The sequence below is a fragment of the Myotis nattereri genome (genome assembly GCF_964212035.1).
Source record: "Myotis nattereri genome assembly, chromosome: 10".
Taxonomy (NCBI): Eukaryota; Metazoa; Chordata; class Mammalia; order Chiroptera; family Vespertilionidae; genus Myotis; species Myotis nattereri.
In genome coordinates this window covers 11,061,741-11,089,391 of record NC_138085.1, presented here as the reverse complement: position 1 = coordinate 11,089,391, position 27,651 = coordinate 11,061,741, and the positions used below count along the sequence as shown (strand labels likewise).

General features: G+C 44.3%; 1 long non-coding RNA gene across 1 annotated transcript; it reads left to right on the top strand.

The window, feature by feature from the left end:
* Positions 1–27,651, top strand: LOC308525686. The gene is made up of 6 exons (XR_013996464.1): positions 1–145; positions 2,676–2,941; positions 3,987–4,145; positions 12,175–12,314; positions 14,441–14,532; positions 26,107–27,651. It is a non-coding gene; the product is annotated as an uncharacterized lncRNA (long non-coding RNA).

Below are 27,651 nucleotides of genomic sequence, written 5' to 3'. Positions count from 1 at the left end.
GCTCGAAGCAGGACGGGAAATTCAGCGGAGTCCTTCCTTTGGTTTTAGAGCGGGAGCTGACGCCCGCGGTCCTCGGCTGCTGCTCGCCGGTTCCCGGGAGCGGGGGACGGAGGGGGAGGAAACGCTCAGCGGCGGCGGAGTCCAGGTGACCGACTCTGCTGTGGCCCCGGGGGCGCAGCCGGGCTCCCGCGCCTCGCGCGTCCCGAGTGACTCAGGCGAGGCCTGGCCTGTGGCGCTGCTGGTCGCCGCGTGTCCCTGACCCCCCACCCGACCGCCCCGGGCGGCATGGCCTGGGCTCCGCGCCGCCCCTCCCCGCGCAGCCCCCGGCCTCCTTCCCAGCTGAGCGCGGTGTCTCCGCGGCTGCAGCTCAGAGCGGGCCCGCCCGGCGGCCGGTGCTGCTGAGGCCTCGGCTCAGCCCGCGGGTCTCGCCGACCCTGAGGCCCCTGACGCGGCCCTTCCGCCCAGACCGGGCTCTGGTGCCTCCTGTGTCTTCGGGTCCCCCCCCGCCCAGCAGCCTCGGGTGCTCTTGGCAGGTCCCTGTTCCCAGGAAGCGAGGCCGCGGTCTCCCTGGGAGCGCATCAGTTCAATGCGGTGCTGTTATAGGGCCCCCAGGAAGCGCACACACAGTTGGGGCTGCAAAGATCTAAATATACTAATCAGCACAAAGTGGCCATTGTTCTGTGCAGGCGATCCTTTAATTTCCGATTCTGTGGCTTCCTCTCAGAGTTAATATGTTGGATAACCTGTTGACTAGAACATAGGAAGGCCGGCTGGATTTTGTGGTGTTTGGTGTAAGTTTTATAAGGCACTGTGGGGTGCACAGTCCTCTGCCAGGGGCTGTACCCACGTGAACGCCGGGCAGTAGACAAAGAGGACATGAGAGACAGAGGCATATAGGAGAGTCTTTTTAAAAATATATTTTCATTTTTTTTTACGTAGAGGAAGGGAGAGGGATAGTTAGAAACATCATGAGAGAGAAACATAGATCAGCGGCCTCCTGCACACTCCCTACTGGGGATGTGCCTGCAACCAAGGTACATGCCCTGGACTGGGACCCTTCAGTCCGCAGGCTGTTCTCTATCCACTGAGCCAAACCGGTTAGGGCAGGAGAGTCTCTTTTGCAGGCCATGTAGCCATTGCTAACAAGGAGCCATCAGACAAAACAGTTCTTCAAAGTAGCTTCACACAGTGGCTGCGCCAAGCAGCCCTTGCTAATACAGTAGCAAACAGGAGCCATACCAAGCAGCCACCCACTGGCTGGTTAGTAACACGTTTATACTAACTTAGACACAAAGGCTTCCTGCCCAACAGTGACATCAGTATTTGGGTGATAGTAAGGTACTCCTGCCCAGTGTGTACAGTACAATCTCTGTGTCCTTGCTTAGATTGGCCTTGAACATCCCAATTAGGATTCTCCTGCTCAGATTGGCCTTGAACATCTGGCATACTCTGATTAGGCTCCCACAGGCACTATCTCAGTCATGGCCCAAGTTAAACTGTTCTCAAAACTGACTTATCAGAAGGAGGAAAATGTGTCATGAATGTGACATAACCGTTCTCTCAGGAATAACACTTAATTCACAGAAAACATAACTGCAACCCTAGAGGAGCTGCATGGGAACCACAGGCTTAGATATTTCAGCCAAGAAAGCTGCTGGTGCCAAAAAGATCTCAGAGGAGAAACGAAGTCATATTAAACTGTTTGTGATGTGAAAGCCCTTTCAAACACTGTTTTTAAAGGTTGTCTAGTGCTGACATGAATGTGTGTTTTGATTCCTGTATTTGAGGATTGCAGCTTAACCGCTATGCCACAAAACCGTTTTCCATATAAGAGTTGTTTGAGGCAGAACTGTCATCCACCTTCTACAATGGCCGAATTTGACTGGCTGTCAGTGACTGTTCGTAGAAATGTTCTGGAAGTAAGGGGTGAGGGCTCTTTCCACCCACAGCTCGCCCACTTCTTTGTAGTAATGAGCTGAACTGTAGTAGATTGTGTTCTTTCAAAGCCAGAACTGTTAAGTTTGCAAACAAGCATGACTGTTCCATCGCCAGTGATTTTGTTCATGCCTTGGTCTTTGGGGTTTGCACCAAAAATTGGCATTGCTTGCAATTACATGTTTAGGTGGATTGAGGCTCACAATTAATGATGACATTGACTAGTTTCTTAAAGCACCAAGTGGGTCAACTTTTGATGAATTAGAAATGATATATTGTTTTTGTTTGTTTCATTTCAATATGCCAGTGATCTGTTAGGTGTGCTTTTTAAATGTTGTTCCAGCATTTGAACAGAAATGCCCTTAAATGTTGAGAGCCATTTACTATAAAGTAAAACTTGTCTAAATCCTTAAATGTGAAATGTGGAGAAATTAGTGAGTAGTAGTAGGAAATGTAGGATCAATATTGTCAGACATAAGTGCTTATCTCTCAGCCCAGTGATTTCCTACAGTTGATTTTGTCAGCAACTAACATGTAGCTGTAATGTTAATTATGTACTGATAGTGTAAGGTAACTATGAAATGGAAACTAATAACCTGAAAGAATCAGATCTGGAATGCCCGTTGATGTTATGGTTACTTGTACACCTACAATGTGATAGGATTGTATGACACTCATTTAAGGATTTATGGCTCTTCTGTAAACTTCTGATAATTTTCTTCTCATTTTGATTCCAACAGCTGGCCAGAATGTGTTTGAATTCATACAGAAATAATATTGATATCTGAAAGCCATGTTGAACTTCTCTGAAGAAAGGGCAACAATGATTGCAGCTGGGGATTTGCAGGAATTTGTTCCTTTTGGTCGAGACCACTGCAGACACCACCCTAATGCTTTGAACCTTCAGCTTCGGCAGCTGCAGCCAGCCTCTGAGTTGTGGCCATCTGATGGTGCTGCTGGCTTGGTGGGATCCCTGCAGGAGGTTACAATCCACGAAAAACAGAAGGTTTTATCAAGATTCTCAGTTTGCTTTTGAAATGTAGAGAGATTCGATCTACTTGTAATTTAAGGCTACCCAGATGCAACTGAGAAATGAGTATGATGCTACTTCTAGGGTATTGGTTAAGATTTGGTAATTTTCATGAAAGCTAAAAATAATGACCTTAATTGTATTACAGTGTCATGGCTGTTTAGACATATAACTCAGGGATTTATAATGAGAGTCACTATGATTATGGTCCATTTAAATCTCTTTTTCTTCATTTAGTACGTGGGACCAGATTTCATGTTATTTGATGGTTAGATAGTCGAGTTAGCAATGGTCCCTGCTGCCCAAAACTTAATATTTCTAGAGGAGAAAGGAAATGCCACATAAGTAGATACAGTACTAGTTTTTAAATAGGGGAATGAGAAGTAAGTGCATGTTAAACAGTCAGTCATTCTCATCTTAATTCCATTTCTGTATCCCTTTTGGGATACCAAAATTTCCAGGAGCGGAAGTCTGTAGTTAGGAATCCAAACCTTTCTCTTTTCTGTTCATTCTGATGGTTGGCACAAGGGCAGGAAGGTGAATGTATATGCAGTTGTGAAGCAGGGAAGTCTGCATGGTTGGTAAGCTCCCCCAGTGTCCCATGTGCACTTCACTGCCCCCTCTGCTTCACCCCCCATATGCTTCATATGTCTTTCGTCTCCCAAGAATGTTGGTTTAATTTTTGGATATATAGGTAAGGTCTAATTTTTGTTTATTTATGTTTTTGGCAGCATAAAATGGTAACGTAATAATAAAATACTTAATATAGAGAATTCTTGAGGTAAATTCCCATTTTTGAAATCCTGTAAGATACAGTATGATACATACACCCACACCCCCTCCTCTGTTAATCAGTGGCACCGAACCTAAGAGTTGGGCTTGGACTGAGCCTTACTCCACAGACAGAGCAGGAGACTTGTATCTGAATTGCTGTTCAATTTTAATTAATAAATCTTGCTCCATAATGTTGCAAAAGAAATAAAAACTGCTTAAACATGTCTTACATATGTAAATTTTTTAGGAAAGCTGGCAGTTAAGGAGAGGCAGAAGTGAAATTGGAGAAATGGATTATGACGAGGAACTCTATGTGGCTGGAAATATGGTGATCTGGAGCAAAGGGAGTAAAAGCCAGGCATTGGCTCTTTACAAGGCCTTTACCGTTGATAGTCCTGTTCAACAGGTGAGTTGATTTGAATTTTAGTATTTGATTGATTATTGAGTGTTTTTTTTTTTTAAAAAACAAAGCTTTTATCCTAATTTTAACAGAAATAATAAAAACAATATATAATGATCTCAGTAGCTAGATATATGTTTTAACATGTAGTGAAGATAATGGTAGGGAAATAAACATTTCATTTATTTTCTATATCATCATTTTTTTGCACTGTTCTTTGTCAATTTCATGGTAATGTTTAAACACTTGAGTAATTTAATTAGTTATTGCCGAGAAAATTTATGACTTAAATTTAAGGGTATAAGAATATATTAGCACATGATTATATTTGGTTGCAAAGTGTTGAATAAATAAAAATCAAGTTCATAGTAAAAATAGAGAGTACGGGAAAGGAAAAAAAAAATCTAATTTGCTGTCATTGCACATGCTTGGGTTGCTGGCTTGATCCCCAGTAGGGGGCATGCAGGAGGCAGCTAATCAAAGTTTCTCATCATTGATGTTTCTATCTATCTCTTCCTTTCTGAAGTCAATGAAAATATATTTATATATGTATTTATATTTCATAAATTTATATATAAATTCATATGTATATTTATTTATATGTAAACTACATACATTTCTAACTGATTATAAAAAAAGAATAGAAACAAATAAAAATTAGTAATTAAAGGGACAGAATTAAGCATTTGCTCTGCCTTTTTAGGAAGCCTTGCAGTTCATCTCCAGTTAATAAAGGAAAACCGTTATTTAAAGTAGAATTCCAGCTAATAAATATAGAAGGACTGGTAGAATTTGAAAATCGCTATTCTGTGTAACCTCTTACTCCAGTGTAACCTCTGATTCAGACAAGGATTGTAAATGGGATAGTAATGCCATTGCGTGAAAGGTGTTAGCATGGCACCAAGGTGTCACCCAAAGTGAAGAAACAAATGCATCTCTACTTTGAAGCTGCATGTTGTTCTCCACCTCCACAACCTGGTGGGTTACCATCACTGATAGGTGACAGAGGACTCCTTTATACCTACAGCTGTAATGTGGCATGGAGACATGATGTCATCTACTCAGTTTTCTTCCCCCAAATATTTGATATGAATATGTAGACATAACTTCCAGTTATAGGAAGTATGGGGCCTAGAGGATCAGTTTGTAAAATGAGATGAGGAATGGGTGGAGGTATAGATGAAACAAGAACCACCAGAAATTGAGAATTATTGAAGCTGGCTGTTGGAGATTTATTATGTTACTCTGTTTCCTTTGTATATATTTGAAATTTTCTATAATAAAGACTTAAAGAAAAAACCACTATGAGATACAATTAGACAAATCCAGAATATGGGATAGTCTACATTCTGGTCTCCTTAAAGAGTTAGTCATGGAGAGAAACCAAGATGGCAGCATAGGTAAACACTGGAGTTTGCTGCCTCGAACAACCACTTCAAAAATACAACTAAAGGACGGAACGGACACCATCCAGAACCACAGGAAGGGTGGCTGAGTGGAAATTGTACAACTAGAAGGGAGAAGGAAAGAGAAAAGCATACCGAGACTCAGAGGAGACGCAGTATGGCAGTAAAATACTATGGTGCGGATGCATGCGGAGCGGGCTGGCGGCTGAGGGCATGGTTGTCGTTTTCAATCAGAAGGGAGTCTCAGGCTCTGAGCTCCAGTTCCAGGCAAGTTTCTAGGGACCCAGACTCATACGGGAGAAGCGGGACTGTCTGGCATAGGTCAGAACTCGAGGGCAGCTTTCTCTCCGAGGTGCTTGCAGCGATTACCAGGACATTGAGAAGCAGAGCCTCTGAGGGCTGGACTGAGAGCAGCCATAACTGCTAGCCCCACCCTGTTGATCCCGTGGGACCCGCCCCGCCTAAGCCCTGCAGGGAAGATTTTGCTGTATAGCATCAGGCAAAGGCTAGATTAGCACCTCCCTAGAGATCCAGGAGCCAGGAAACCCAGAGGTCAGAGTGGAACCATCCAGTTTGCAGCTCCGTGGAACCATAAAGGACACACTCAGGGGGCAGACTCAGTGAGCACCAAAGCCCCATTGAAGCAAGTCTTGCCCCAGAGGAGTGTGTCCAGCACAGAAGTTCTCCCACTGCAGACACAGCTGATACTCACAGCCAATTGGCCTGGAGGTCAATTCCTCCCAGTGATAACTACAACAATCAAGGCTTAACTACAACAAGACTGTGCACAAAGACCACAAGGGGGTGCACCAAGAGTGTCCTCCTCAGGTAATTGGAGGGGCTGAACCACTGGGCCCTAGTGGACACTCAAAACAGAAAACCACTTTATCAACACAGGGAAGCATAAAAATGCGGAGACAAAGAAGAAGGACACAAATGACAGAAATGGAGGAAAGCAAACTACTGGATATAGAGTTCAAAACCACACTTTTAAGGTTTTTCAAGAATTTTCTAGAAACTGCCGATAAACTTAATGAGATCTATAAGAAATCTAATGAGACCCTCGAGGTTGTGATAAAGGACCAACTAGAAATTAAGCATACACTGACTGAAATAAAGAATATTATACAGACTCCCAACAGCAGACTCTCTAGCCTTGATTGCAAGAATCACGTCCACGATTTGAAATATGAAGAAGCAAAAAACATCCAACCAGAAAAGCAAAATGAAAAAAGAATCCAAAAATACGAAGATAGTGTAAGGAGCCTCTGGGACACCTTCAAGCGTACCAACATCCGAATTATAGGGGTGCCAGAAGAAGAGAGAGAGCAAGATATTGAAAACCTATTTGAAGAAATAATGACAGAAAACTTCCTCTACCTGGTGAAAGAAATAGACTTACAAGTCCAGGAAGCGCAGAGAAGCCCAAACAAAAGGAATCCAAAGAGGACCACACCAAGACACATCATAATTAAAATGCCAAGAGCAAAATACAAAGAGAGAATCTTAAAAGCGGCAAGAGAAAGACAGTCAGTTACCTACAAGGGAGTGCCCATACGACTGTCAGCTGATTTCTCAACAGAAACTTTGCAGGCCAGAAGGGAGTGGCAAGAAATATTCAAAGTGATGAATGCCAAGAACCTACAACCAAGATTACTTTATCCAGCAAAGCTATCATTCAGAATTGAAAGTCAGATAAAGAGCTTCACAGATAAGGAAAAGCTAAAGGAGTTCATCACCACCAAACCAGTATTATATGAAATGCTGAAAGGTATCCTTTAAGAAGAGGAAGAAGAAGAAAAAGGTAAAGATACAAATTTTGAACACCAAATACACATCTATCAACAAGTGAATGTGAAAATCAAGTGACTAATCTGATGAACAGAATGAACTGGTGATTATAATAGAATCAGGGGCATAGAAAGGGAGTGGACTGGCTATTCTTGGGGGGCAAAGGGGTGAGGGGGATGTGTGAAGAGACTGGACAAAAATCGCACACCTATGGATGAGGACAGTGGATGGGGAGTGAGGGAAGTGGGTGGGGTGGGAACAGGGTAGAGGGGAGTTATGTTGGGAAAAAAGAGGAACAAAAGTAATAATCTGAACAATAAAGGTTTAATTAATAAAAAAAAAAAGAACAGTAGTAGAAAGCAAAAAAAACAAAAGAGTCATGGAGGGAGAAAAAGGTGGGGCCTATTGTAGGTTAAAAGAGACTAAAGGACATCACCAAATGCAATATTTTTTGCACCATTTTGAATGAACTTTGATTGAGTCCTGGTTCTAGAAAATTGTCTTAAAAAAACATTTTGGGGAAAATTTGAAAAAGTTGCAAATGGACTGAATATTAGGTGATGTTAGAAAAATTTTTTCTTAGGCAAGATGATGGTTTTGTGGTGTATAGGAGAGAATATTTATTTTGGGGAAATGCATGATGAAGTCATGATGTGGGGGGTTTTCAGGTAGTCATCATCCCGCAGTCAAATCCCTCACATGCACATAAGCAGATATGGCATATTGGTAACCACTGTTAGATTTATTTGTTTATTTTTAAAACATTTTTTATTGATTTTAGGGAGGAAGGGAGAGGGAGAGAGAGAGAGAGAAACATCAGTAACATCAATGGTAAGAAGAGAATCATTGATCGGCTGCCTCCTGCATGCCCACTACTGGGGACTGAGCCCGAAACCTGGGTATGTGACCTGGACTGGAATCAAACCCAGGACCAGTCCGCATGCCGATGCTCTATCCACTGAGCCAAACCGGCTAGGCCTTAACAACTGTTAGATTTAGATGAAACAGGTGTTCACTGTATTATTTCAACTTTTACTGAATATCTTTAGAATAAAAAGTTTTGGGGCGGGGGAGAATATATTTATAGCAGTTGAATTAATTATTGGGCTATTGACAAGAGATTTCAAGACTTTTTGACTAATGTTAAATTCCTTAGTGGTAAACACTGCAATCTTGATACCTGGACATTGCTTTTGTGTTTTCCCCCATTAACTGTTTCCTGATGAACATTGTACCCTTCTAACAATATACTGGGAACGATAAACTGAATTATTCCTAAACTTGAGGGCATGTGTAAAAGCATTTCTGTCCAGGAGTGTTGAAGCCAGTGACCATTTTTTTAAAAATATATTTTTATTGATTTCAGAGAGGAAGGGAGAGAGATAGAAAGATAGAAACATCAATGATGAGAGAGAATCATTGATCGGCTGCCTCCTGCACGCCCCCTACTGGGGATTGATCCCGGAACCTGGGCATGTGCCCTTGACTGGAATTGAACCTGGGACCCTTCAGTCTACAGGCTAATGCTCTATCCACTGAGCCAAACCAGCAAGGGCCCCAGTGACCATTTTGATGATATTTCCGCCCCCCCCCCCCCCCCGTAACCATATGGTTAGTGTAGTTGTGAAAGTGGCATGATGATATCCAAGAAGGGTTTTTTTTTAATATGTATTTTTATTTTCCAGAGAGGAAGGGAGAGGGAGAGAGAGATAGAAACATCAATGATGAGAGAGAATCATTGATTGGCTGCCTCCCGGGGATCGAGGCTGCAACTCAAACATATGCCCTGACCTGGAATCAAACTGTGACCTCCTGGTTCATTGGTTGATGCTTAACCACAGAGCCATGCTGGCCGGGCTCAAACTCATTCTTTGCTTCTATGTTTCCATCTTAAATTCTCCAAAGGATGATTGCATGTTTACTAGATTCCATGGATGTGCAGTTAGATGAATTGTCTCTTTTGTCTCCGTTATCTTAAGTCTGCTTGTAAATAGAACGATAAGATTTTTAATTTCAGTCCTTTTGGTCTGGAAAACATATTGTTCTTTAGTCTTCTTACTATATGCGGGAAGATATTTTATATTTTGGTTAGGAATCAATACCAGGTGTATGTGACTCAGATTTAGTTGAACAAATAAACAGATAACTAAAATGCTGTATGCAGATAAATTAAAATGCCACATAATACCTGTGTGTCCACAGTGTGGTGAGAGTCAGGGGACTGGCTCTGAAGGAAGGATTTCTCAAAGAAGTTGCTGATTGAACTGGAAGTTGGTAAAAGAAGGGCATTCTAGGCAGAGCGAATCAGCCAAACTATTTATGGAAAAACATGATGTTTTTAAGTTCAGAATGGATGTACACAAGGTTTGGGTGTGGAGAGATGCTTGCAGGTGCTGAGTGGATCCAAACTTAAGGGCCTTGTTTGTACCTGGGAACTTGAAATTTAAACTGTACACAGAAGGAGCCTGTCAAGGATGTTAAAATGGAAAGTACATCTTCAGTTCTGTATTTTGAGAAGATATGACTTTGGTGGCAATGTGTAGGATGTGTAGGATTGGCTGTAGAGTAGAGAGACTGTTGTCAAGGATACTGTTCTATGATAGTTCAGGGGAAAAAGATTGGCTCTGAAGAGAGAAGACAGAGATGAGAGACAGAGCTGAGGGAATGTGCAAATCCTGAGACATCAGGAGTAAGGGAGAGTATGAAAATACTATTGGGGTGGGGTGGGGATGGGAGTGGCCCGGAAGAGATTAATGCGGGGAAAGGAGGACCTATGTAATACTTTCAACAATATAGATTTAAAAAATAAAAATAAAATAAAATACTATCTGCTTTTATAGACTGGGAGGATGGGATTTCATAAAAGGAAGCTGAGTCAATAATAGGTACATGCCGGTTTTTCCTAAATTCAACAACCACAGATCAGACAATTCAATTTAAAACTGGACAGAGGGCTTGAACGGACATTTCTCTAAAGATATGTAAATGGCCAATGAGCATATGAAACAGTGCTCAGCATGTTTAATCATTAGGCAAATGCAATTCAAAACCACAGTGCGATACCATGTCATACCTACTGAGATGACTGATTTATTAAACAATGAAAAAAATAAGTGAGGATGTTGAAACTGGAACCCTGTGATTACTGGTGGAAAAGTAAAAAATGCCACTGTGGGAAACCATTTGCTGTTTCTCAAAATATTAAACCTAGGCAGGGTGGAGGGGATGAATGGGGGATAGAAAGGGACATCTATAATAATTTCAACAATAAATTTCAAGATAAATTAGGAGGGGGGGGAGTTAAACCTAGAATCACCATATGATCCAACAATTCCCCTTTTGATTATATATACACAAAAGACAGAAGCATCGATCAGATGCTCAAACCTCAGAGGGAAGTTAGGGGAGGGTGGGAGTAAGGGATCGAGGTCAACCAAAGGACTTGTATACATGCATATAAGCATAACCAATGGACACAGACCCAGGGGAGTGAGGTCATGAATGGGAGTGGGGTGGGGGGCAATTGGGGGATAAGGACATATGTAATTCCTTAATAAAAAAAATGTTGAAATAAAAGGAAAAGATTTGAAAGTGGGGACTCAGTCGAACACCAGTGTTCATAGCAGCATTATTCATAATAGTTGAAATTGGAAACAACCCCAGTGTGTATGGAGAGATGACTGGATTTACAATATGTGGTATATGCCTACAATGAAATATTTAGCCTTTAAAATGAAGGAAATTCTGAGATGTGCTACAACATGGATGAACCTTGAGGATGTTATACCCAACATAACATAAATACTGTATAATTCCACCTTCATGGGGTACTTTGCTTTGAATAGGTAAATTCATAAGGACAGAAAATATAATAGAAGCTGAGGGAGGGAGAAAGGGGGAGTTGTTGAATTGGCAGTTTCTGTTTGGGATAATGGAAAAGTTCTGGAAATGGATAGCATTGAGGTTACACAACTTTATGAATGAATGTATTTAATGGTACTGAATTTGTACACCACAAAATGGTTAAAATGGTAAATTTTACATTATGTATATTTAACCACAATTAAAAAACCCATAAAATACCATGAAATAATTTCAAGTAAGTGATTGTTAGGCATGCTAGTGAAAGTTGAATGGCATTTCCTAGTTTATGTTTTGCAAGATGAAAGGGAAAGTTTAGTTTTTCTAAAGATATTTTTCTGACTGTCTAAGAATGATAAGATCATTAAGAAACCTGTAGGTTATGAATAGCTCTTCTGGTAATCTTTAGTTTTATAAAGGACATAAGGTCAATACAGGTTGAGCCACGGTTTGAGGTCACTTTTGTGGCAAGGCTTCTAGCTAGTAGATTTTTAAATGTTTGTCTACTCTTTTCTTAAAATTTATTTACACACATACTTTATCTTATAATATTTATCATTCATTTGTTTAATTTTATTTTACCTTTTTTAGTTCCCATGGTGCATGTGTTGAGTTGGTGAGAAGATAGTATATAGCTATATGTCATAATTATTTATTTATTTATTTTTAAAATCTTTCCTTTTGAAAGTATTATAGATGTCCCCCCTTTTTTATTGTCCCCTTCTAGCTCACCACAATTCTTATTTAGATATGATTTGTTAATAGGCTATTATTTAGATGCAATTCTTAGATAAGCATTTTGTTTTAATTTTAGGCATTTATCATATCACAGGGTAAGTCTGAAAAAGCCTACAATAAGTTTCTTTTTGGAATTTTATTGAACTTTTTGATTCCAAATGTATACCTCTTTTTTTGTTGTTCAAAACAAAATGAATAATGGTGGTTTTGTCTAAGCATTTTTATATTATTCATTAAAGGAAGAGTCCACATCTCTTTCCGTAGAAGGTGCTGTGGAGACTGTGGAAATGACAACAAAGAGCCTCACATCTCGTGGAGAAAGTGCTTTGGAGACTGGAAATGACAACAGAGGATTTAGAAGATCACTAAAGTCATTTAGGTGTTTTGATATTCCTTTCATTTTCCAGCATTGTGATTACTTAATTTTTAAAATGTTTTAATTGATTTCAGGGACAGGAAGGGAGAGGGAGAGAGATAGAAATATCCTTGATGAGAGAGAATCATCAGTTGGCTGCCTCCTGCACACTCCCTCCTGGGAATAAAACCAGAAACCTGGGCATGTGCCCTGGTCAGGAATTGAACCATGACCTCTTGGTTCATGGATTGATGCTCAACCACTGAGCCACACCTGCTGGGCCAGCATTGTGATTTTTTTTTTCATATTCTTAGATCAACTTAATACGAAAATGGAACTTGAATTGCTTTAATTGAATTTTTTTATTGTTTAAAGCAGCGGTTCTCAACCTGTGGGTCGTGAGCCCTTTAGGGGTCGAATGACCCTTTCTCAGGGGTCGCCTAATACCATGGGAAAACACATATATAATTACATATTGTTTTTGGGATTAATCACTATGCTTTAATTATATTTAATTTGTAACAGTGAAAGTGGGGGTCAACATAACATGAGGAACTATATTAAAGGGTCGCGGCATTAGGAAGGTTGAGTTTAACACTGGTTTAAAGTATTACATATGTCTCCTTCTCCCCTCATCGACCCCTCCTTGATCACTCCCACCCCCCTAATTACAAGGAGGCATGCTTTAAAAAATCAATATCTGTTTCTTCTTCTCGGGATTGGGATTATTTACTGAATTCAGACCACCACCAGAAGGTTGAGTCTCACCTTTTGAACAGATCTTTATGTCTGAATCCTTTGGAAAGTTTCTCAGATGAAGGATGAAGACTTGTCACAGAATCTTAGTCTGGATTCTTCTACACTTCTCTCACATACCTGCAATCTTTTTCCTACTTCACTGGGTCTCTGAGGAGCCTAAATGGAATACTCTGATGGGAGAAGGAATTCATTCACTTGTTGACGCCCCTTGTTCAGTTGGCAAGGTAAATACTGTGTGTAGAGTGAAAACTTCCAGGAGTGCTCAGGTGACTCAGACGTTGGCCTTAAGAACCCAGAGCATTTTTTGCAAAACACAGAATTGTTTGAAGATACTGGCTATGTAAGGGCTTGTGAGTCATCTTTGTCCTAAGATCAGTAGGAAGTCAGGAAACATGGTAAACACTGGGGGTGACCCGAAGAGCATTTCATGTTGACAGGCTGACTGCCTGCACTGTGGTGGAAGGTCTATAACAATACCTGCTATGCTGTAACAATACCTACATTCTAGTAGTGCTTACAGTTCAGAGAACTGCAGTTTAGCTACATAAATTGTCAACCAGGCCAGGGAACCATGACCCCCATTAGTGATGAGAAAACCTGTCAGTGTGTTTCCAAGACCCTGACGCCTGGTTCGCTGTGGGCTCTGCTGCGCTTGTGCTGTCGCCTTCGGTGTCTGTCAGGTTCCTGGTGGATCTACGTTTAAATGGTGCTAACACTGCACTCTCACAGCCTGGCCAGCGCTCTGTTTAACACTGAATTCTAAAGGTCACACACTTGGGTATTGTGACCGTTGATAATAAATAAAATTGAATGGAATAAAAATACCAACATCTGAGTTAATATTACAGAACGTTTTCTAATTTTTGTGATCTTCCTTGAGATAAAGAAGTTGTATTCTTAGACATGGCACTTTTAATTTTTTTTTTTTATTTCTCTTAGGACAAATCATTACTATCGTGAAAACTTTTATAATGAAATGATTTCCAACCCTAATTATGGGCTCTGGTATTTTTCACATATTTTATTTAGTTTTAAAACTTCACAGTGAATTAACTGGTATTTCCCCATTTTCTGGAAGAAAATATTGAGGCTCTAGAGATGGTTTGTTCAAGATCAACAGCCAATAGGTAATGGAAGAGAACCGAGATCACAGTGTTTTTACAGTAGTTTCACCTGCACAACATCTGTCTAGCAAAAGTAGTTGAGGTTGCACTTACAATAGTGGGCACAGGAAAGTCCAGAAATAGAATAAAGGGGCTCTGGATTTGATTATCTTTTTTCTCATAAGTGTTTTTAAATGGGAAAGTTCTATTGATGATTGCTAACTGTTGGGGGTAAATATTGGAATACCTTCCTAGTTATTTGTATTTTATATGTTCTTGTTGTTGTAGGGACTTAAAAATGGAGTTTTACTTAGATCATTACTGCAAAGATTACACAATGCTTTTCAGAACAACTGAAGAAGTATGCACACTTGATCAAGGTAAGCAACTGTGTCATTAAAGGTTTTGTGAACAGTATGGTGACATTTGCTTGTATTTTGATTATGTTTGGACTCTATGTTATAAACTCACTTCTAAACAACATCAAGTACAGGCCAGCTGATGGGGTGTCAGGTCCTGTCACTTGTCTTGTACTCTCGTCCTTGAGGTCCCTTCCTTCCTCTCAGCCTCTCTCTCGCTTTCTCTGTGTGTGTGCGTCTCTGTCTGTGCCACTGACCTGTTGTTCTGTCTGGAAGCTGAGTCCACCCCCTTTTCCTTACCACTTTAGCAAGTCTTGGTTTTGGTATGTTCTCCACTTTGTTCTGAGAGTGTTTTGATCTGAGAAAAGATACGGCATATCGTGCTACTTTATTGTAACTTCTAGACATAAGCTGTCTAGTCCCATGAGTGGGATAGATTTCCACCTTGACATTCCTGATACAACGATTCTAGTGTGAAGCCATCAAGGTTAGCAGCAAGAGTACTAAGCCCCATTGACTTCGGGGCCTCCTGATCCCATGTGTGCTCTGTGACCTGTCAACCTCTAGTATCGCCAGGTCCCTAAGCATTCTCTACCGGCAGCCCGAAGGATCTTTTGAAAATGTCAATATGATCATGTCTCTTCTGAAAACTGCCAGTGGTCTCCTATGGCCTTTAGAAATGAGTCCCAAATCCTTAGCGTGTCCGTCCAGGCCGACCATGATCCGACCTTAGCTCCTATTGCAGTCTTGTCTCTCCCTCACCCCTTTTCTGTGGTCACACTTTGAGATCCTCATTGGCATCACACCCTGCCAGCCCAGCTTAGAGCTGTGCCATGCCCTGTATCCCGACATCTCCCTCTGGAGTCGGTGGAAGGCTGGTGTACTTTCCGGCATCTCCCATCTTTCCCCTGTCCTGCTCTCTGCTCCCATTGTTTTTTGTTTTTGTTTTCGTGTTTGGTGTTGTTGTTCTTTTGCAATACCATGAAATGCTACAACCTTGTCCACCCTCAGGAGTTTTAAGGATCTCATTCAGTGTGGAAGCTGAGAATTATAAGCAGCAGAATAGTGATGAAGCTAACAGTAGGGACTTGTCTTTCTCACAAAAGAACAAGTCAACAGATAGGTGGATCCAATATTGAATTCAGCTGCTCAGTGATGTCAGGGTAAGCTCCCAGCATCACCGTGAGGAAAAAAATCCTCTCCTCGCTGTTGTGCTTTATATCAGGGAGGAACATAGTGTCTCAGAAATCAACTATGAGACTCTTGCGTGAACCCTTGGGCAGAACGGGCCAAATTGCAAGGGACATGGGGCAGTTTAGTGTCAAAGTGCTCCCGAAGGAGGTGCCTCAGCCCAGGAGGAGGTGGTGAGGGGAAGGGCAGTGGGGACCTGTCGGATGGAGAACTTCCTGTTTCTACTGTGATCACTAAGGGCCCCGTACATTTCTTCTGTGTGGACTTGTGGAGGAAAGGTGTCCCGAGACTCAGGGATGACTGTTTCACAACAGTTGCCTAGTGTTTTGAAGTACCCTGTCTCATAGGGTCCATATTATCCACATAGAACTGGTTAAACATATATGTTTTTATTGATCTCAGAGAGAGGAAGGGAAGGGGAACAGAGAGAGCCGGGGGTGGGGGTGGGGGTGGGGTCAGTGAGGAGGCTGGGGAAGGGGAGAGAGAAACATCAATGATGAGAGAGCATCATCAGTCCCATAGCTCCTAGCGCGCAACCCCAGTACGGGCCCTGACTGGGAATGAATCGGGGATCTCTTGGTTCCGGGGTCCACGATCAAGCACTGAGCCACGCCAGTGGGGCAGCCACATATCAATTTAAAATGAAACTTTTTTTTAATTCAAATTTAGTAAAACTTAAAATTCACTGAGACATTTAGGTTTCTCCTGTTGGATACCTGAGGAGTGTTGGCTTGGTGTATTGACCAGCTAGCTGGTTTTCCTTGAAAGCAAATATGAAATGAAAGAAAGGAAATGTGTCTCCCCTCAGAGCAAGAGTACTGCTCACATGAGAACGATGAGCTTTGGATGATTGGGCCACAGCACTGAATGGATCCCTCTTGCACAGCATGCCTCCTTTTGAAATACTCACCAGTGGCATTCCTTTGTCCTTTTATGCTTAGAATTTTCTGACATGGTGGTTTTCATTTTAATTATAGATTGTTCCCGTGGTGGTGGTGTCAGTGAACTATGGCCCCTCGGGTAGAACCAGGGCTGTGTACCTTGTTTCCGTACCGTCCTGTTCCAGTGGAACCATTTCCTCTCCCTAAGCTGAGTTTGACTGGTGAGTTAAATTCTGGGCTCATGGAGGAAGGGAAATGATTCAGGAAGTGTTTAGTGGAGGGAGTTGTTTTGAGTTACTCCTGTTGCAACCAAAGCAATGCTCTTGCTATCCCTAGTGATTTTAAGTATGGTTGAGAGCTAGTCTACTGGTTGTTTCTGGCCAAATAGCAAATGCAGCTAAACGGCGAGGGAAGTAGAATGCCCCCCATTAAGTAATTTTTCCTTTCCTGAGACCATTTCAAGATACAAATTGGCACTTGGGAAAGTTTAGAAAGATATGATTGAGTCTGGCCAGTGCTGCACGGTGGTCGAGCATCCGCCTGTGAAGCAGGCAGGAGTGCACAGTTGGTTTGATTCCGGGTCAGGGCACAAGCCTGGTTGCAGCCTGGATCACCAATAGGGGTCGTGAAGGAGGAAACCGATCCATGCTTCTCTCTCATGGTTTACATTCCTGTCTCGCCCTTTCTCCCTCCCTGAAATCAATCAAAGTGTATTTTTTTAAAATATATACTGAGTCTAGCCCCGGCTGATGGGGCTCATTGGATGGGCATCTCCCCTTGCACTGAAAGGTTTCCGGATCAGTTCCCAGGGAGGGCACGTGGCAGGGTTTTGCGGTCAGTTCCATGTCAGGGTGGGCAGGAGGCGGCTGGTGCACCTCTCATCTGTGTTCTCTGCCTCTCCCTTCCTCTCTCTACTGTCTATGTCTATATATTGGAGGTATGATCCTTGTGTCAACCAGAACCTATACATGAAGCAAAATGAGAAGAAACTGTCACTTCTGGTAGTTTCACTGCTGACAGTTCGCCAGTGTGAACATTCTGGTGTATATATTTCCAGATTTTATTTCCCCATTTTATCAGTGTATACGTAGTTATCAGAGGAAATTAAATGTTTCAAAACTTATTTTAAAACTGTATTATACAGTGAGCACCTTCCATGTCAGCATATATGTGTACGTCTGTGTGTGTGTGTGTGTATGGAATTATGTATATGTACGTGAGAAGACATGGTCTACACGTGTTTTTAATAAACAACCTTATTTATTCAAAAGGAGTATTTAACTTAATGGGAAATAGTCTACATAAATAGGTAGGTACTTTAGAAATTATCCTTATTTACTATTATAAATGTACAGTTGGGATGTATTCCTCTGAATTATTGAAGATAATCGCCTAGAACTCTTCTGACAGCACGAGAGAAGGCTTCCAGCGCAGCCAGTAGCTGGCTCCATAATGGCTTCAGGTACTGCCTCGAGCCAGGCCTGGCCAGGGCAGGGCCTCTCGTTGGACCAGGCTCTGGCCCCTGAGCAGGCCCTTCCTCTGCCTCCGGAGAGCTCTGGAGCACTGGGCGTGGACGTGGAGCAGGAGAAAGAGACACATTGACTCACACTCCTGGCTTTCCTGTGACTTAGTGCAGACAGGAAAGATGCCACCACCTTTAAGGGAACTCCAGCCCATGAGCCTGCCCTCCCCCGATGATCTGCCCAGATGATCATTCTGCCTCACCTTGTTGAGTTGCCTCGGTGGGCTCAAGGTGCTGCAGCGCCAACCATAGATTTTGGGTGTGGCCCACCAGGTTTGGGCAGGGGAATTGATGGGCACCAAGGCCTGCTCTACCTCGAAGAAGGCGGAGGGAAGGGGCTGCCCCAAACCCTGGACATGGTCCAGCCAGGTCCCCACCATCGCAGCAAAGGCCCTGGGGAGAGGCAGGTGGGCACCAGATTCTGAGTCCTGCTCTTTCCTTCCAGTCTGCCCTCCCATGGTACACTTGTTTAGATCTGAGCTTCTGTGCAGGTCTCCCATGACCACCCATGGGAGAGCACCATGGTAACCCTGGCCCTTGTGTGGCTGTCATGGTTGTAGCAGTTGTGGGATCCAGCAGGTTCAACACGGAGTCTGTGTGAGACTCTTCTTCCCACTGGCAGCTCACCTAAAGGTCCAGTGCACTGCCCACCCCCACCCTCCAGGCCCTGGGCATCTGGGCTGAGGACTGAGACAGGCTTGTGAGCACCCTGCTCACCACAGTCCTGTTCTGAGCCTGGCCACCGTGGTCAGGGGAGATGGATATGGAGAGGGGCAGGCAGAGCGGGTGGGTTTGTGGGGGGGGAGGGGACTGTGAGGGACCAATCAGCACAGCGTCCCCTCTGGGTCTACAAGGCCCGGGACCCCACCCACTGTCGTCTTTGACTCCTATCCTCTTGGAATAGAAGACTCCAGAGCCCAGGCCTTTCTTGGGAATCAGATGATGTATAAGATTAGGGTTCTGCCAGGCACTCTCCATCCCCCACCCACCACAGTCCCCACGATGCTGACTCTGAGGGCCCTCCTTCTGGACCCGGAGACCACTCACTTTATGACTTGGTCCTGCGATGTGTCAGCCCGGTCATTCTAAACAGGTGTGCATCCAGATGGAAAAATCACTCTGATCGCATCAGCCCTGATGGATGGTGGACACGAGCTGCGAATGATGGTGAGCGTGACTGCTGGACCCAGTGCCCAGAACTGAGGCCCAGGGATTGTGTCTGCTTCATTCCTTGAGTCAGGCTAAGTGTCTCCAAAAGTGCGTGCACATTGTCGAGTAAAGAAACTCCAACCAGGAGCATGCCATACATCTGAGTGGGCCTGGGCTCCTGCTCTCCCCAGAAATCCCCAGAGTGGTTACACCAAGGACCAGGACCGGCTAGGTGAAATCTCACACTGCTTAACAGGTTGCTTTGCATGTGCTTTTCCAACCTCTGATGCCACAGGCCGCTGATGGGTGTGTCAGAGTTCTTTCCGTGGGACAGAGTGAAAGAATTGCCAACAACAACTGCTGCACATCCAGCTACCCTGTCTGCAGAGCCAGGGAGTAGGTGAGACCTGCCATGGCTTGTCCCCACAGCAGTGCTATGAGGTTCCCCCCCCAGCAACCCACTTTTCAGAAGAGCATCCTGAGACTCGGGAAGATGTGGTGACATTTTCATGCCTCACAGCTAGCAGTGGGCAGAGTCACGAGTGTATGCTCACCTAGATAGAAGCTCGTCCAGGAACCGTTGGGCTCTGCAGAAGGCCAGCGTGGAGACGTGGGGGTGATTCCCCCTGGGAAAGCTGGTACCGTGGCCATGGCAAGATGACCGACAGGACACAGTTCACACGACATCTCTCTCTGATATTGCTACAAATATGTGAGGAGCGTGTCTTTACCGTCCCATGTAGCTGGACGGGGGCGGGGGGTCCTCATTTCTTTGTCTTGGGGCAGTGGGACACTAGGGAGAGTCCTGGGAGGGTATCTGTGGAGTCCTCAGATTTGAGTGTGGGTTCTGGGCACTGCCAGGTTGTGTTGGGGTTTTGGGTGTAGAGACCCTCGAGGCCAGCTCTCACCTCAGACAGGCACTGGTCTGTGTCGTCAGCCTGGTGCACCTGCACCCTGACCCCGTAGGTGGTGTAGTCGGGTCCATGGGCCAGCACCTCAATGATGTCCTCCTTGGAGCTCTGCAAAGACAGAGTGGGTACTGAGCCAGGAGGCATCAGGAACCTTCCACCCAATCTGTGGTCCTGTGTCATGGCAGACCTAGCCTATGAGGACAGTGAGGATGTTTCTGGCAGCCCTGCTGAGCTTGCAACAATTGATTTGTGTCAAGGTGTAGCCACAGTGAAAGCCTGAATGACTGAGGAAAACTCTGTCCTTTTTGGGATGATATGGAGTTGGGTCAGGCCACAGCTCCTGAGCTGGCCACACTGCAATGGTTTGTCGTCCTCTGTTAGGTGATAGGTTGCAGAGAAAAGTATTCAAGGCCTTTATCCCTTCCTACACCCCTAACCCCCACCCCCGCTTGCCCCTCCCCTTTTTTTTCCAATACACAGCACTATCAAGTGGGATGATGTGTATAGCTTGGAGAAGGTCTGCAAGGACAGTCGGGCTGGGGCTGGTCCACAGGATACTTTGGGCAGGGATTTCATCAGTTGAAAGGAGCATGAGGCAAAGAGAGCAACAGATGCTTTCTCTCTGATCCCAAGAAGCACAGGAAGAAAGACTGCTTTTCTCCCCTACCAGGGAGCTGGTCGGGAGGATTGAAGGTGCAGATCACTTTGGGAGCGGGCCTGTGAGAACTTGAGGCCCCAGATTTGTGTCTGACTTCTGGTCCCACCCCAGTCACCTCAGGGTCCTAGGTGTGGGCCAGCTCTCACCTCAGTTTGGCACTGGACGGTTTCCCTGTCCTGACGCACTTGTCCTTTGTACCCGTTGAGGGCATAAGTGAACCTGTCAGCCAGCTCCTCGACGCTGCCCTTGTTGGAGCTCTGCAAAGACAGAGCCCGCTACCGGGCCAGGAGGCATGAGGGGCCCGGGCATTACCAGTGGGGAAGATGCCCACCACCCATTCTGCTCCCCAGATCAGGCAGAGAGGGGCATCTGCAAAGACCTCCAGGCAGGGAGTGAAGTTGATGACCCCTTGAGCACCCCTGCGATTTAACAAGTGGGTAGCAGAGCTCCGACCCCAGCACTCAGCTTCCCTTCCTGTGAGCCATGACCTGGGCAGTGAACATGACACACCCTCCAACACCCTCCAGGCTTCTGACACTTACCAACCTGCTCCTTAGCCCAGGTTGAGCATCCCTCATCCACCACTTTCTTCACCTCACCATCCCGGACACACACACACACACACACACACACACACACACACACACACCTGGGATGAGGGGTAAGAGGTGTGGGCTCCCCAGGTATGACCCCCAGTTGGCGCACAAGTGTGAGCTGAAAGGGCCTGCCCTTGGTTACCTGTGTGTGCCTCGTGCCAGAGGGCGAGGGGCATCAGTGGTGGCGCTTGCGCCTGTTTCCCCAGCAACAGAAACATCTCTTGCCCTGGGCTTTCTTCTTCCCAGAGCTTCAGAAGAACGGGAAGCAACAGAGAGACATCCTGGTCTCCTGACCTTCTCCACTCAAGTGAGCTGGAAAGGAAGTTGTCTCTAGAAGAGGCATGGGCAAACTTTTTGACTTGAGGGCCACAATGGGTTCTTGGCAGGCTGTAAGATAAGCATGGATAGAGTGTTTGTGTGAACTAATGTAAATTCAAAGTAAACATCATTAAATAATAGGGTGCGGTCTTTTTTTTTTTTTTTTTTTTTAGTTTTATTATTTCCAAAGGGCCAAATCCAGCCCACGGGCCATAGTTTGCCCATGGCTGTCCCAGGTGCTGGGACTTGGAGTGTCCCATGGGGTAGTGGCTGTTGTGGTCGGGAAGGGCTCATTCCAAGGGTGAACTTGGGCTTGTCAGGTATTTAAAACGCTTGGAGGATTGGGGTTCCCCTGGGCCTTGCTCTGTGGGGGCAGCCAAGGAGTCACTTTCCCAAAGGGTGGGACTTGTCCAGCCCCTGGTTCCTGGGAGAAACCAGGAGAGTGGAGAGGCTCCATCAAGTCGCCACCTGGGACCAAGAGCCCCAGTGAGAGACCAGTAGCCCCAGTGTGGGCGCCTTCCCTGTGCAGGGCTGGTCCCCTGTCATTGTGGGGCAGGTTGCATGTGCTCCCTGTACCTGGAGGAGTGGTGGCTGCTGAGCTGACAGGAGGCAGCTGGGGACAGAGTTCCCGCCAGACCCCAGCAGGACCCCCTGTCTATTAAGCCAGGAAGTGAGGTGTCCTGCTTCTCTGGGGCTTGTGTCTCAAGCCAGGGGACAAGACGGATCTGTAGTCCCCAGAAAGTTAACTACCTGGTCAAATAGGGTGTGTGTGTGTGGGGGGGGTGAGCAGGGGAGGTTGGAGAATCGAGCTGAGGGAAGGGAATGGGCATGGGCAGAGCTTATTCCAGGCCTATGAATATGTGTCTAGGAGGGTAGTCACCACGTGAGCCCATATACAACTTGGTGTTTATTTAGCAGTGGCTTCAGTGCAAGGATGATGATTAAATTGTGGTTGGTTGGTTGGGTGGGTGGTTGGGTGGGTGGGTGGGAGGTTGGTTGGTTTGGTCTCAGAAGAAATAAGAGGTAGAGACAATCGTCAGTCTTTACTTAGAGCCCAGCAGTGGCCTGACTGGGTCTTGGCTGGTAGGGCCTGTCCTTCTCAGGCTGAGTTTGGAAGTGTTCTGAGAGAGATGGCAGCACTTCTCCCACCTGTGGGCTGAGGCTGGTATCCTTGCTGCCTCGTGGCTGGCTGTGCAAGGGGCTTAGTGGCAGGAATGATTCACACACAGCTCCCTTCCTCACTGGGGAGAATAGGTGACATGTGGCTCTCAGTCCTTGCACTAAACTAATGTCAGGTTGGGGCAGACCCTACATGGAAGTATTTCAGCTTCACAAACCATTTGAGTGAGTTAAATAACAACTCTTATGTTTTTTTAATTTTTAAGGCAGAAAATACAGCCACATTTTAATTTGATGTTTACAAGAGTTGATTTTTACACCCCCAAAATTGGCTTCAGCTGAAGTTTTCCATACCTGGGAAGTTACTTGTTGAATTTTAATAAAAGTGACATATGGTGCTCAACACATCTGTATTTTCTGAGCCTTTTCACACCAATACAAAGAATATGCAATTGATGTTTTAAAAAGATAATGCTAAATTTACTAATTTGGGTTATAGTACAGTTACTAAGAAATATTTAATAGTATCTACCAATATGTTACAGGATAAGGTTTATAGAGATTGTATATTTTTGAAATGAGTAGTATTATAAAACTGTGTTTACATTTTTGTGAAGTTTTGTACCACAAAGTTTAAAACAAGGAAAAGTTTATTATTGCTGAGATATTTAGGAACATTGTAGAAGTCTGAACCTACAATTATTTTTTGAAGCGTTTGTAGAAACCTTATTTAAGAGGTCTATTTTACCCTCATCCTATAGATGCAGCCTGGAGACCCAGAAAGGGTAAGTGAAATCCCCAAGACCACAAGCTATTAATAGCAGAGATCAAATGAGAACCCAGGGGAAGTGCTCATTCTATTTTTCCTGTCAGCCTCTGTAGACCCAGTTGAGGTTAGAACCATAGAGCTGTGACTTAGGAGATCTGAATCCTTTAAAAATCTTTTCTGTATACATATGTTTCTCTTAGGAGTCTTGATAGTATTATTTAATTACTAGAGTCCCAGTGCATGAATTGGTGCACATTGAAAGGAAATTAATTAGAAGAAATATTGTAAGATCACTATTTGCTCTTTCTCAATAATAGAAGTGTATACCAAATTCACGATCAACAATGACAGATGGAAACACATGCAACTGGCGCCAGAGAGATAGATAGATAGATAGATGTAGATATAGATATAGATATAGATATAGATATAGATATAGATATAGATATATAGATATTTGCTTACTTAGACCTGCTTTCTGATTAGGTAAACTTTTTCCAGCTTGGTGAAGTGCCCCAGTTTCTTTTTCAGGATATTGAAAGCAAAACAGCATAAATACCAAAATGAAAGCAGATTATTATTGTGGATCATGCAGAGATAACAAAGGGAGAAATATTTAACTATAACCCCGTTTGACTATATTCCGTGCAGTGAGAAAACCTGAAGTCATGTTCAGGCTCTACGATTTCTTGCTTCTTTTCAGTTGGGTCAATTTTTAAAACATTCTAAATCTTCATTTTCTGGCTAATGAAATGAAAACAGGATTCTATCGAGTCTCCTCTCTACCTATTCCGGGACTTCAGTGAGGATCAAATGAGATGAGGCACATGAAAACACTTCAAAGACATTTGGTTAAAGTGTAAAATGTTTGCACCTGGCTATAAAGCAAGTGGATGAAGAAACTCCAAGGAGGCTAGTCGCTAGGGAGAGGAAGCCTGGCATTACTATGTGACATCATTACCTGGTGCCCACAGCCACCATTTCTGTGCTGGGCTGGCCTGTGGGCTTTGTGCCATGGGTTCGTGGCGGGGCCTGTGTCCCACTTGGGAAAAGCGGAGTGTTGCTTGTGGACTCTGGGTGCGCAGTGCCCTTCCTCTGTAAAGGGCCAGTTCAGGTCACAGCAGCTCCAGTATTGAACGTCTACCCCTGGTGGTCAGTGCTCTTCATAGCGAGTGGTCAGGTGGTGGAATCCTTAGCACATTAGCCTTTTATATATATGGATTTGCAATAAGAACGGCAAAAACCGTTTTTAAAAAAGTTACTGTGGCTCATGTCTGAAGTTTATCAAATCTGAAACTTTACTGTAGATATCATCCTTCCAATGAGGAATTCTTCAAATACAGCCTGAGCTGTGGACCCTGAGGCATCCTGCCTAAGAGCCTCTCTTCAGGGTTGCTGACCCGCCCCATCCCCTACCGTGCCTCTAACCCCTGCCCATTATTTTTTCCAAGCAGACCCAGCATCTCCAAAGCCCAGTGTTCTCATTCAGGAGCTGTTGGAGTGCAAGAATGCATTTTAAAGGATATTTCACAACCCAAAGCACTTTTTAAGCTTCTCAAAGATAAGTGGATGGTCACTGAACATGGATGCAAAATGCGTTTTACACCAAAAAAAGTTACTTAAATGTGTTTTAGAAGATTTTTTTCATTATCAAAATAATATAGGATCATTAGAATTTTAAAAAGAATAGTATAAAGTAAAGGAAATCACTTCTTTCCACTATCCAAGGTTAACCACTGTCAACATTTCAAAGTATTTCCTTTTGTCTTTCGTACATTTATATATCTAGATACCTTTTTGAGGTGATACAATTAATTCATTTATATTAATATATGTTGTATTGACTTCAGAGAGGAAAGGAGAGGGAGAGAGAGAGGTAGTAGTAATATGAATGATGAGAACGAATCATTCATCACCTGCATCCTACATGCCCCCTACTAAGGATGGAGCCCCACGTACTCTGACAGGGACTCCATGTATGACCTCCTGGTTCATAGATCAAGGCTCTACCAGTGAGCACGCCTCCAGGGCAAGATGATACTATTTGTTATGTGTGTATCCTGATGTGTTTTCTCTTAGTTATGGTGTTTTCATTCCACTGCATCTATAACCACTTTTTTCCCGTTTATGAAGGCACTGTTTATTTTTCCCAGCTTTATTGAGAAATAATCAATATACACCACTGTATAAGTTTAAGGCAGACAAAAGGATGGTTTGATTTGCCTACATTGTGAAATGACTACCACAGTGGGTTCAGCTAACATGTACTGAAGATGTGACAAACCAAAATTGAAATCTCTAATGTAATTTGGGTTATTTTTTCTTCAAAGTCAAATCTACAATTGTTACTATTGCAAAAAAGAGCTTGTACTTGGAACTAAAGTGCAGGGTGTGGTGGGTCTGCAGGCTGGGGCTCTACTGCCCTGGCCCCTTGCACTTGAGCCCTGTGCCTATTCACATGCAGATCCTTTCTCCTTCCAGACTTCACATGAGGCTGGTGATGGATGTGCTGCCCCTGCTGGATGGGTTCCACAGTTTGTCTTCCCACCACGGAGTGTCAGAGGTGAGAGTCCCCTGTGTAAGGCTGTGGAGCATATGAAGTTCAGAGTCACTTGTGTCTCAGCAGCTCTGGGGGTGACCTCAGCATCAGCATGCGCAGAGCCTATGCTGGCCTCCAGGGTGTGCTCTGTGCGGGTCCAGCTCACCCACAGCTCCTCTCTCCCTGGATTTCAGCCACCTTACTGGTCCTTCTGCTAGAAGCTCTGGTTCTCTCAGAACCTTACACTCCTCTCCACCCATGAGCTGTGTGGAAGCTTCATATAACAGGATGGTTTTCAGGGAAAACTGGCAAGAGAAAAGACGAAAAATAATCAGGAGTCGCCACAATACTTTGGAGTCCAGGGCCTGGCCAGGTGACAAGGGGGAAGGGTCCAGGGCAGCCGCCACTCTGGCTCCAACAGGCCCCTGGTCCAGTCCTCTCTGAGTCATTCCCGTCCTCTGCACAGAGCAGTGCTAAGACTCACTGCCTTCAAGACAAATCAGCTCACCATCGTGCTGGTCTCTGGTCAGGTTCTCAATTCTCTCCCCACTCAGCACACTGCTGCTCTCTGTGGAGTCCACAGATACTATTCTCTCTGAGACCATGGTTGACATCATTGGGTGGACAGCTGGCCATTGGTCTGCTCCGTCTCGATGGCTCCAGAATGATGTGTTTCCTTCTTTTGAGAAGAAGAAAAACGAGCAAGAATATGGGTCTGGACAGCAAGTAGCCTCTGTAGAAATGCATGGACACTGAGTTTTTTACTCTTAGTACTTTGAAGTGCTATGTGGATTGGCATGAGGTACTTTTATTTTATTATTCTTTCTGGATGTTCTCCCTGAAGGTGACTGAGTTGGCTGGCTGCACAGGTAAAGGAACAAGAGGGTGAGTGTGCTGCCCTGTGTGCCAAGTAGCAAGGAGTTTGTGCTGTTCTGCATTTCTGAGCCTCTCTCACCATGTGAATCAGCTCTGGCCAGAGGCAAGGATAGCCATGAGTGGCTGCTCCCAGGCCATCCTGACACCACTCATCTGTCCGACCTCTACACCATTGAGCTGTGCTCATTCCCAGCTAAGTCCACAAGCCAGGGGAGCCCTGGAGCCCTGAGTCACTGCGTGCAGAGCATGAGCATTGGTGGCTCCCTGGCCCACATCATGGACAAAAAGAACAAGATTTTATGGGGTACAGACACTGAAAAGGCCTTCATGACAGCCCTACATTATTACCCTAATGGTACAGGTTTGGATGGACAATGACAAACTCCCTACTTGACCACAGAGTAAAGTACCAAACCTTTAATGAGTGACACTCCGTCTCTCATCTACGTTTCACCCCTTTAAATAGGGATGTGTTGATTTCATCCACCAGCATTACTTCTTCCATCTCGCATTCAAGTTGACAGGAAAATTGGAGCCATCTATGGAAGGAGAGAGCATATGAAGACAGGGTATGATTTTTAGTTCATTTTGAGCACCACTCTGTCGAGTAC